Genomic DNA, 11,137 nt, shown 5'->3' with positions numbered 1-11,137 from the left:
AAATATGTATGGAAGTAGTTTTTGTAGTGTTGGAGAATGCACTATTGTCAAAAGTGACAGGTAGGAACTTTTTTTTCCCCTCCTTTCTAGTAGAATGCTTGCTCCAAAGTATGAATGATCAGTCAGGAATCTTTTTGTTTTAGACGTTATCATACGTAGGGCTCATTTTCTTAAAAACAACTTGATCAAGCCTTGTCTTTCTGTTGTATTAACTGAAAGAAAATACTTTCAAATTAAGCAAGTTGATAGTGTCTCTATTGTTTGAGAAACTTATTTTTGCTTGTATTGAGGCATTTATATTGATATTACCCCTGTGTCTTTAGTGCAATATTGTAGCAGTTAATGTAATATAAATGTATTATGTCTTGTTGATGTTTCTCCTATACTCTGGATTTTTCAGTGAGCATTTGCATTTGAAACTAAGTCCTGCAGTTATACTGGGGCGTATATTCCCTTCTGACTTTCTGAGCCTGTGTAAATAATAGGAACAACTTGACTCAAAAACACTTGGATTTGCATTTTTTTTTTTTTTGGTTGCACTCCTTCTGCCTCAACGTACATCTCCAGGATCTGCAAACATGCAGGCTGAAACTTGTAAACTTCCCAGTGTGCCTCACATTTCAAGATCATTACAATCTTAAAAAGAAATTAGCATGAATAACTGCTGCATCTTTTCTTTCAATGGTTTCCAGAGTATAGTGTAGTCTGATTCTTGTTGCCTTGAACTTCAAGACATCATGTATCTAGTACTTGCTCGTCAGGTACTTTTTCATTTTTCTCTTATGAGACACTTCAAATGTGTTAAACTTTGTATGCTAGTCTGACTTACCACAAAGACTGGGATAAATGTGGTTTTCTTTATATTTGTTAGAGTCGAGTCCTTGTCTACCTTCAAAAGGCACTAAAATGTTTTGGTTCCCTGCAGTCCAATGTTTTTGTAGAAACTAGCAATGGTGCTTTCATGGATTCCTGTTTTTCCATATGATGTCTGAATTCAGTACTGACTTCTAAGCTTTTTTGTTAGTTATCTATGTTGTTTGGAGCCTGTGATTTGGAGATTAGGATAGATAGGACTATCTGTAAAAGGATGTGTCTAGTGAGTATCAGAGAAATGTTCCATTATGGAAGGATATTTCTCAATTGAAGGTTTGGTGTACAGCCTTCTTAAACCACTTTTGAAGTTTGCCGTGGTTTCTTTCTATCTTACAGTCTTCCCAAGCCTTTAAAATCCAGTCCATCAAATGGAAACTTCATTACTGTTGATTTCACCTACGTTTTTTTTTGGTTGAAGTTGCAATATACAGACCTGCTAATTTATTTGATAGCCTTCATCTAGTTCACTCATTATGAGCATCACTATTATTTCTAATTTAAATGTCTGCCAGTTTTTTGTTTTCTGTTTCCTTACTTTCAGATCACATTCACTAGTTTAGATAGACCTTTGTCTCCTCCTAGTTTCATTTTAGGGTGTTTTAAAGAAATTTTTCCTATGCCAATTTGTCATTTTTTTAATGTGACTCTCCAGATCTGACAAGTGTCAGTTTGCCTGGGGTACTTCTAAGCATCAAATTCCTTTTATATTTCATACTGGGACATTATGAACACATTCCACTGTTCTTCCAGGCAAAAGTCTTTGGTGGTCAGACTTGTACTGTACACTACACTAATGAGCTTTTGCCAGATGCAGAAAAGCCCTGTGGCTGCTAGATGTCTTTGTAGAGTGTGCATGTAATGTTAGGACAATGAGGAGCCTGTTGTTTTGGCAGCAGATGAGTCTCTTGTTTCCACACTGGAAGTACGAGAATATACCTGGTTTGTGCGGTTCAAAAGCTAGACAAATTTAAGGAGCATTAGTAATGAACATTTGCCACGAATACTGACTTGCATGTTCAGGTCAGAGCAGGAAAGTTTTGACTTTAAAAGAAAAAATATTTAAGGCTGTTTTTTATATTTGGCGGATTAACTCCCAGTCTTCTGAGAACAAAAATGTGAAAGCAGAATATACTTCAAAACAAAATAGACTTTAATATACAGGTTGTGTTCAGATAGAAAAAAGACCTTTTTTTTTATTTTAGGACAGAGTTTCAAATAGCTTGTCTGTTAGTCAAATAATTTTAATATGCATCTTTCTATTCTGAACATGATGCTTTTTTATATGCTTAACTTTTACTACAGATTCTAGCTTTTTGGTATTATTAATGGAGGCTTAGTGCATCCAGTTAATGTGCCCTTGGTAGAGCTGCAGATTCCCAAACAGATGCCCTGTAGCTCTTTAAAGGAATAGGGTTTTCAAAATTTAGTGCATTTTTAGTTTGTGCTTTTTTTTCCCCAAAAAATAATTCTGAAGCTCCTCAAATTAGTTGAGCAGCTGATTTCATTGCTTCCAACCATTATGGAGTTTAATTTTTACTTGAAAGTTCTCATCTTCGGTTGTTCAGGCTGGGATAAGAACATCTGGTTTTCTGTAAAATCGAGCAGTTCTTGGAGTGCAGCTATGTCACCTGGACCTTAACAGATATTTTTTTCCTTAAAAGAAAACTTACAGTTTTCTTATTTAGTGGGGATTTTTGACAATTTCATATATATAAAATTTTTCGTACTGTTGCAAATAAACTTGCAGTTTTGCTGTGGGGAGAAGGGCCTACCTCCATCTGGAAAGAGCACAAAGATCTTTTTGGTCTCAAAATTGGGAAGTCATGGGTTCGATGGATGGACCACTCAGTGGATAAGGAACTGGCTGAATGGCCAGTTGTGGTCAATGGTTCAATGTCCAATTGGCAGCCAGTGACGAGTGGACTTCCTCAGGGGTCGGTACTGGGACCAGTGCTGTTCAACATCTTTGTTGGAGACATGGACAGTGGGATAGAGTGCACCCTCAGCAAGTTTGCCGACGACACCAAGCTCGGTGGTGCGGTCGACACGCTGGAGGGAACGGATGCCATCCAGAGGGACCTGGACAGGCTTGAGAGATGGGCTTGTGCAAATTGCATGAAGTTCAACCAGGCCAAGTGCAGGGTCCTGCACCTGGGACGTGGCAATCCCAGGCACAAATACAGGTTAGATGGAGAATGGCTGGAGAGCAGCCCTGAGGAGAATGACTTGGGGGTGTTGGTGGATGAGAAGCTCAACATGAGCCGGCAGTGCGCACTGGCAGCCCAGAAAGCCAACTGCATCCTGGGCTGCATCAAGAGAAGTGTGGCCAGCAGGTTGCGGGAGGTGATTCTACCCTTCTCTGCGCTCGTGAGACCCCACCTGGAATACTGTGTCCAGCTTTGGAGTCCTCAACACAGGAAGGACATGGACCTGTTGGAACGGGTCCAGCGGAGGGCCATGAAGATGATCAGAGGGATGGAGCACCTCTCCTATGAAGACAGGCTGAGAGAGCTGGGGTTGTTCAGCCTGGAGAAGAGAAGGCTCTGGGGAGACCTCATAGCAGCCTTCCAATATCTGAAGGGAGCCTACAGGAGAGCCGGAGAGGGACTCTTTGTCAGGAGACGTAGTGACAGGACAAGGGGTAATGGTTTTAAATTGGAAGAGGGGAGATTTAGATTAGATATTAGGAGGAAATTCTTTACTGTAAGGGTAGTGAAGCACTGGAACAGGTTGCAGGTTGCCCAGGGAAGTTGTGGATGCCCCATCCCAGGAAGTTGTGGATGCCCTATCCCTGGAAGTGTTTAAGGCCAGGCTGGATGGGGCTTTGAGCAACCTGGTCTAGTGGGAGGTGTCCCTGCCCATGGCAGGGGAGTTGGAACTTGATGATCTTTAAGGTCCCTTCCAACTCTAACCATTCTATGATTCTATGAAATAATAATCATAAGTCTGAGGAAATAAAAAATCAGGGGGAATATTTTGGGCTTACTGACTTCAGTGCTTCACAGTAGAAAATTAGTATACCAATATGGCTTAATTATTTAACTTCTTCTAGAATATGAAGAACAGTCCTAGTGGTTTATTTAGATACTCATTTTGGAAACTATATGTTGAGATGGTTGAGTTTAACATGCTCGTGCTTGTGTTCCTAAGGGTAAATTTAGAGCTCTGGCAGAAAGCAGATGTAGTTGTCAACAACTACTAAGAATTGCTCTCTTTAAGGGAGCTCTTTCTTTGTCAACAGCCAACACACTCAGTGAGTGAGCAGAGAATAGTTGTACAGTGAATGCACAATGTATGGCAAAGCGTACTTTGGGGTTTGCGTTCTCGAAACTCAGCTCCCACTTGTTATCTAGTTCTAATATGGAGCATTAATCAATATACTTTTAAAAAAGACTTTAGATTTCTCTTTTAATTTGCTTATTGTTTTATAACAGTTACACTTGTAAAAACCTGACTCTTTTTTTTTTAATTCTGGCAGCTGTCCCTTCATTTATTTTAGAGGAAGATCAGATTTGACCAAGGATGGAAAAACATGTTTGTTTCTCAGACTACAGCCGTACATTCTTTGACTTACATGCTGTTGGTTGTGTTTGTTTTTGTTGGTGGTGAAGTTTTGTTTAAAAGGCTTTCTAGTTTACAAAGGAGAACTTGACAAGGAAGATAAAACCAGTTTAATAGCTATCCCTTCAGCTGTTCACCTTCCAGTCCTTCTCAGCTGTACATAACTGCTACAGTTCTCCCCAGTCTTTTTTGCAGATACTATCAGCTATTCTGTTACAATATTTTTCTAATTATTTTTCTAATTACTTGGAATACTGCAGTTTTTTTCCAAAGGCATTACACAAAACTTTATATTATAGGGGTTTTTAAGATCTTTGTTGGAAGAGGTGGTATTTTGTCTCTGCCAAATAGTAAAATTATGTATACATATAATATTAAGTGACATTTCTCTTTCTTCTTTTTATATGCTGTTTATTTTTGGAATAATCATTAAGTACATCATACTTATAAATATGATGGGATTTACTTTCTACTAACATTATATTTTTTCCTTAATAATTAATCGTCAGTTGAAACAAAGTCTTAGGGCCATGTCATTCTCCGTTCCTTTCAGGAAGATGGGGATTGGGTAAAAAGAAACTGGCTAATGGAAGCATGGTGTTGTTCACTGTTTAAAAAGTGAAAAATTTGTGCTATACTGCAAAAGTATGGACCAATGTTTAGTTTTATATGGCATATACTTGCTATGATGTACACCTGCCCCATCACCAAATACATACGTTGTCAGAAACCGTTTTTTATCCATTTTGTAGAAATTCTTTGCTTCTGGACACAGCTGTCTGAATTTATAAATGTTTATCATGTATATGACTGCATTATCCAGCTACTTTAACAGCAAGTACAATTGGAAGGAAACAAAAGGCTGGGGAGGTCCTCGTCCCAGGCGCAGCAGTAGCTGTTCTTTCCCTGGTGCTCTCTGTGGCTGTGCCTGCTACCGCGGGGTTGTCTCTCCCCTACCCAGCGCTGCCATGCAGCAGGAGCTGCTCGATGGACTGTAGCGTTGCTGCCAAAGCCTCTACATCTTTGCTGTGTACACGTCTGAGATTGGGCTTCAGCCTAAATTGGGGCTTGCCTCCTTGACTGAACACCTCCAGTATGTTTATGCTCGGTTAGCAGGTTGAACTTGTACGTGTCTGTTAGGGCTCGGAAGACATTTGGTATGTGCATGGATGAGAGCTTCTGGCTTAGTTTTCTCTGCAAGGAACCTGGTTCACATGCATCAACACCGCTCTGCAACCGAACCTGGAAAGTGGGAAGATGATTGAGAGATTCACTCCAAATCTGCCTTTCCTCTCCGAAACAAAATGTTAATGTAAACCCAGACTCTAACAGCTAAATGTGTTCTTCGCTAGACAGAGTAAGGAACCTGCATTGACTGAACTTCCTCTGAGTTCTTGAGTTTCTACATCATTTATCTATTATTTTTTACAGATGTTATATTCAAATTTTATCTGCATATACAAGTGTATACTCAGGTATAAATATATATACACAGATTTGATTTATATAAGTATATAAAAATGAAATTTGTATGTATTTACACACTTGTATACACATGTGTATATGTATGTATATATTAGCAGAAGCTGCTATTGCAAAATTCTAATTGGACTCCCAAGTTCTCGGCTAAGAATGATGTCTTCCTTAATGGAAGTGTTTTACTTGTGAGAAGTCTGATAACCTAATTTCCTTGCTTTGCTGTCTTTATCTAAGTCACTTTGATCAGCAGATCTGATGTCTTAAGTACCTAAAAACTGATCTTATACTGGTGTTACTCTGTAAACAATTATTGTTTGGAAGAGACTAATGATCTTCATATTCTTATTTTAAGTCATTCTTAAGTTTTATGATTTCTGATGTGGTAACTGAGATTGTATGCCACTGTTGTATTTATATGATAAGGAACTGTGATTATTGATTGTTTTGATAATTATGAATGTGTTTATGTTGTGCTGATTTGGAATACTCGTCTTACAGACTTCTAGATGTTTTGTCAGTAATGTAAGAGAAGGATTGCGACTCTTGAGTTTTAGATATCCAGTGGTTGTCAACAGAGCCAGTTGTAGGAATTCTGAAATGCACCCACAAATGCTACATGCAGAATTGGGGCAGACTGGTTCTTTAAATGCAAAATCTAACTTGGGGGCATGAGAATATTCCTGTCTGTTGGAGCAACCATAACTTCCCTTAAGGCTAAAACCTCATGAAAAGGAGAAAATATATTCTTACAGATTAATTTTTGTTATATCTTTTTTTTTTCCCTGTATCTTTCTATGTTTTGCATTATTCCATATTTGTCTGGAGTTTGTGATTACACTTCATGAGATGTGTCTAATTATGCTGCCTTTATAATGTTAAAATCTTGCTAAAGTCAAGAAAGACTTTCAAGACTTTTTAGAAATTTATAATTGTTACCTTTTAAAGTAGAATTTTATAATTTTTATGTGATATATTTCCATAAATGAGCAGTAATTGCAAACACTTTTGACAAGTGTAACCATCTTTTCATATTATGATTATTCCTAGACACTTTTTTCCATATTTGGGCTAGCAGTTCTATTTGGTACATTGAACTTTGGCTGCCCACCAAAAACATCACTTGTATCAGACTTGGGTTTACCCAGGAGGCACTCTCTTTCCTGTCTGTTATATTTTATACTAAAATTTCTGTGTAATATGGATTCTGTTGCAGTAGCACTTACTTTCTCCTGATTGAGGTGATACCTGTCCTTCGTCTCTAGAACTGCTCTTTATTAGTAGATTATCAGAGCTTCTCTGTTATGCAAACAAAAAAAATTGTATTCTATTACTTACGTACCATTACATTAGCCACAATATGAAGTGTATTTGTGTGAATTAAAAGTACCTGGGACTGCAAGCAATAGCTGCATTAGCAGATTCCATAGATGCATTGCTAGCAACCTGATTTTTAGTAAATAATAAAATATCACAAAGATATATTCATGTGCGAGATGATTTGGAGAGATACCACTTCACCAGCCTTAGACTACAACCTAGCAGAGGTCCAGAAATTAGAAACAGTGGTTTGAGGAGTGAAACAAAGAACAGTATCACTGCGTGGAAGAAGCAAGAACAACTTGGGTAAGTAAAGCATCATAAATTATGTTGGGATTTACCTAGTACACAAATTTTTCTTAGTGAAAAAAAGGAATGCTGTGGTTGGGATTTCTGTGTCTGAGCAGAGAAGAAGCATTGCAGGAGTTCAGGCAGTGAGCAGCACTTCTCTAACGGGCCTTGGCTCAGCAGCAGAGAAGCCTTTACCACCAGCGCTCCTCTGGACTTGCTCTCTAGTCTGGATTTATTACTGTTCCTGTGAGATGCCCAAGCCTCAACCAGACTAGAATTTGTATCTAAGCAATGAACCATTCTGTTGATTAATCTGCTGTTACTGTACAGCAAATGGCTTGGGTATGTTTTAGCTGTGACAGGTGCGTTTCTGTTAGTCAGGATTCATACAGCTCACAGCGCAGATCCTGGAAGGTACCACGTCATGTCAGACTTGTGCTGTGATCATGACAAGCAGACAGGCTGAGCATCAGAGAAAGGAAAGAAAATAGATGCACTGTACAAATGGAAAATCTCTTTTTTTTTTTTTTCTTTTGTGATTAATACTACATAGAGCAGATCTTTTATACATGTGGGATGAAATAATTTAAAAATAATTAAAAAAAGTTAACTTTGCTAAGAGGGACATGGTTTTCATCCTAGAGATTTTTAGAGAATACATAAAAATCACAGATAGTTGAAACTTGCTTTCTCTGCTACTAATTAAACCTATATTGGATACAGAATAAAATTTAGTGGATTGCAGGTAACATTTTTGTAGGTCGAGACACATTGATCTAGATACTCTTTTAACGCTGCTTGAATAAGTGTATATTGTGTTGTGTATTGCTGTAAGCTGCAAGCAATGAACTGCCTCAATAATTTTTCTACAAAATAAAAAAAAAAGGCTGTTAGTTGGGATCCTGCTTTGCCTGAGCCTGAGCACCTGGGAAATAATATATATGTGCAAGAACTCAAAAAAGTCACCAAGGTAAAGCACAGCAATTCCTTAGTGGCTCCACACTTCCATGTCTTATCTGTTGTGAGATCATAGGACTCTTTCTAGTCATCCTATTATGGGATACTGCTGCAGGAGACCTTTATGACCTATGTCATCTTGTGTGATAATACCTTACTTTTTTTTTTGGCCTAGATCCTTCTTGCCCGGGTGGCCAAGAAGGCCAACAGCATCCTGGCCTGTATCAGGAATGGTGTGGCCAGCAGGAGTAGGGAAGTGATGGTGCCTCTGTACTCGGCACTGGTGAGGCCTCACCTCGAGTACTGTGTTCAGTTCTGAGCCCCTCACTACAGGAAGGACATTGAAGTGCTGGAGTGTGTCCAGAGGAGAGCCACCAAGCTGGTGAGGGGTCTAGAGAACAAGTCATATGAGGAGAGGCTGAGGGAACTGGGCATGTTTAGTTTGGAGAAGAGGAGGCTGAGGGGGGGACCTCATTGCCCTCTACAACTACCTGAAAAGAGGTTGTAGAGAGGTGGGTGTTGGCCTCTTCTCCCAAGGGAATAATGACAGGACCAGAGGAAATAGCCTGAAGTTGTGGCAGGGGAGGTTTAGATTAGATATTAGGAAGAATTACTTTACTGAGAGAGTGGTCAGGCACTGGAACAGCCTGCCCAGGGAGGTGGTGGAGTCGCCATCCCTGGAGGTGTTTAAGGAACGTGTAGACATGGCACTTCAGGGCATGCTCTAGTGCCTGAGATTGTTGGTTTGTGTCTGTTTGTGGGTGGTGTGGTGTGTGGTTGTGGGCGTTTGGTTTGGTTTGGTTTTGGTGTTGGTTTTTTTTTTTTGGTGTGGGTGGGGTTTTTTTTGGTTTTTTTTTTTGTTTTTTTTTGTTGGTTGGACTCGATCTCGAAGGTCCTATCCAACCAAGAAGATTCTGTGATTCTGTGAAAATGTGATATATAGACTGAGAGGTCTGTCTATATAAAAATGATACCTGAATTCTAACTTGTATCTCCAACTATATAGGCTACTACACTGTAAAAGTGCTCTTCAGATCCAGTGATCTCTAACCTGAACTGAAGAGGTGAGTTAAAACACAGGGAAAGGTGCTTAGCAATTGTGGAGCAATGGTATATTTGGATTATCTGGCAGTTCCCAGTGAAATCAATGGTTCAGAGCCAGATACCTGAACACTGGGGTGGCTGATGAACTGCAGACATGGTTTACATGGATGCTGGCAGTACTCCACTGAAGTAGCATTAATAGTGGACTTTTGAGTCTAGGAAGGTAACTTTCAAAGTAAAGATGTACTGTTTTGACTTGAAGACCATCCCTAACAAGATCTCAGATTTGTAGTGGTTAAAGAGTTATTCCAACAAGAGGCAGACCTTGCTATTCTTTGGCTTACAATTAATCTTCCTTAATTTTGAAGTCTATATTTTGACAAATAATGTTCCTGTGTGTAGAGGGTTTGGATGATGAAGACATATCCTTATATGGTCATTTATGCCATTAGTTTTTAAAGCAGCTTTTAAAGCTTTTTTAAAACGTTAGCTGAGATTGCTACATTACTTATTTTTCTTTGGAGCCCATTTTGTAGACAATTGAGTTTAGATTGTCAGATGCACTAGTTTGTAGCATTTTTTAAAACACAGATTCAGGGTTTAAAATGTGCTTTTCGTCTCACTTGTACATCATGTGATTTGATGTACCTTTTTATGATTTTAGAAATAAGCAAAATGTCTTTAAACAGGTCTAAATCTGTGTGCTTTTAATGGACAAAACCGAAGCATTAGATCATTTGGTTTTGAAGAGAAACAAAAGAAAGTCTGTTTCTCCCTCCTACTTAATATTCTTACAGAAAGCCTCTGATGAAAATATACAAAGAACACAGGATCTCATTAGTAATATTTTCCCATGTCTATCTTTTTTTTTTAAAAAAGATCATACCAAAATCCTTCCTAATACTTGGAGATGTAGGAGATAAGGGTTTAAAGGGGAACTGTAGATGACTATGAATATTGGTACGAGTGCAGTGGGGACACCAAGAGCGGCTCTGATCAGGACTGTGACAGCTACAGTCTCTGAGTGCCTAAACTCTAAGGCCTCGCGTATTTTTAAAAGTTGCCATGCTACAAATTTAAATCAGACATCCACAAGTCTCTTACGGGATAGAGGTGCCTCCTGCAGAAGCACTTTGCCTTGCCAATGACGTGCCTCTCAAAGGGCAGGGAAATGAGAGTCCGATGCCATTTTGTATCTGCTTCCATTTTGGTCTTCTTAGACATTTGAAGTTTTTATTTTCTGTCGTCGTTTCCTATCTTCCCTTCCAGAGAAGGTTAAATCTTCAAAATATGTGTGCAATTAATTCAAGGCTATTCCTTAACCTTACATTGAGTTTGGAAAGGTAAAGGAAGGAATGCAGGTTACTGTTCAGGTACCAAATCAGTTATGGAGTAGGCAGGAAAACCTGTGCTGCATAGAAACTGCAATTAAATCAATTACCTGTGACAATGTCTTCATCATCTTACTGATAATTCAGAAATATTCATAAGACACAGTCTTCCAAGTAGAGAGGTTATTCCTATAATGTAAATGTTATTAAAAATCAATATTAAAATTTAATATTCTTTGGCCAGTTGTAACTTGTAGGATGAAATGTCAAGGCATGTGGGAAAC

Source organism: Numenius arquata, chromosome 9, assembly GCF_964106895.1.
Source record: "Numenius arquata chromosome 9, bNumArq3.hap1.1, whole genome shotgun sequence".
In the NCBI taxonomy this organism is placed as follows: Eukaryota; Metazoa; Chordata; class Aves; order Charadriiformes; family Scolopacidae; genus Numenius; species Numenius arquata.
The sequence above is the reverse complement of the archived record's forward strand: the minus strand, read 5'-3'. Positions refer to the sequence as shown.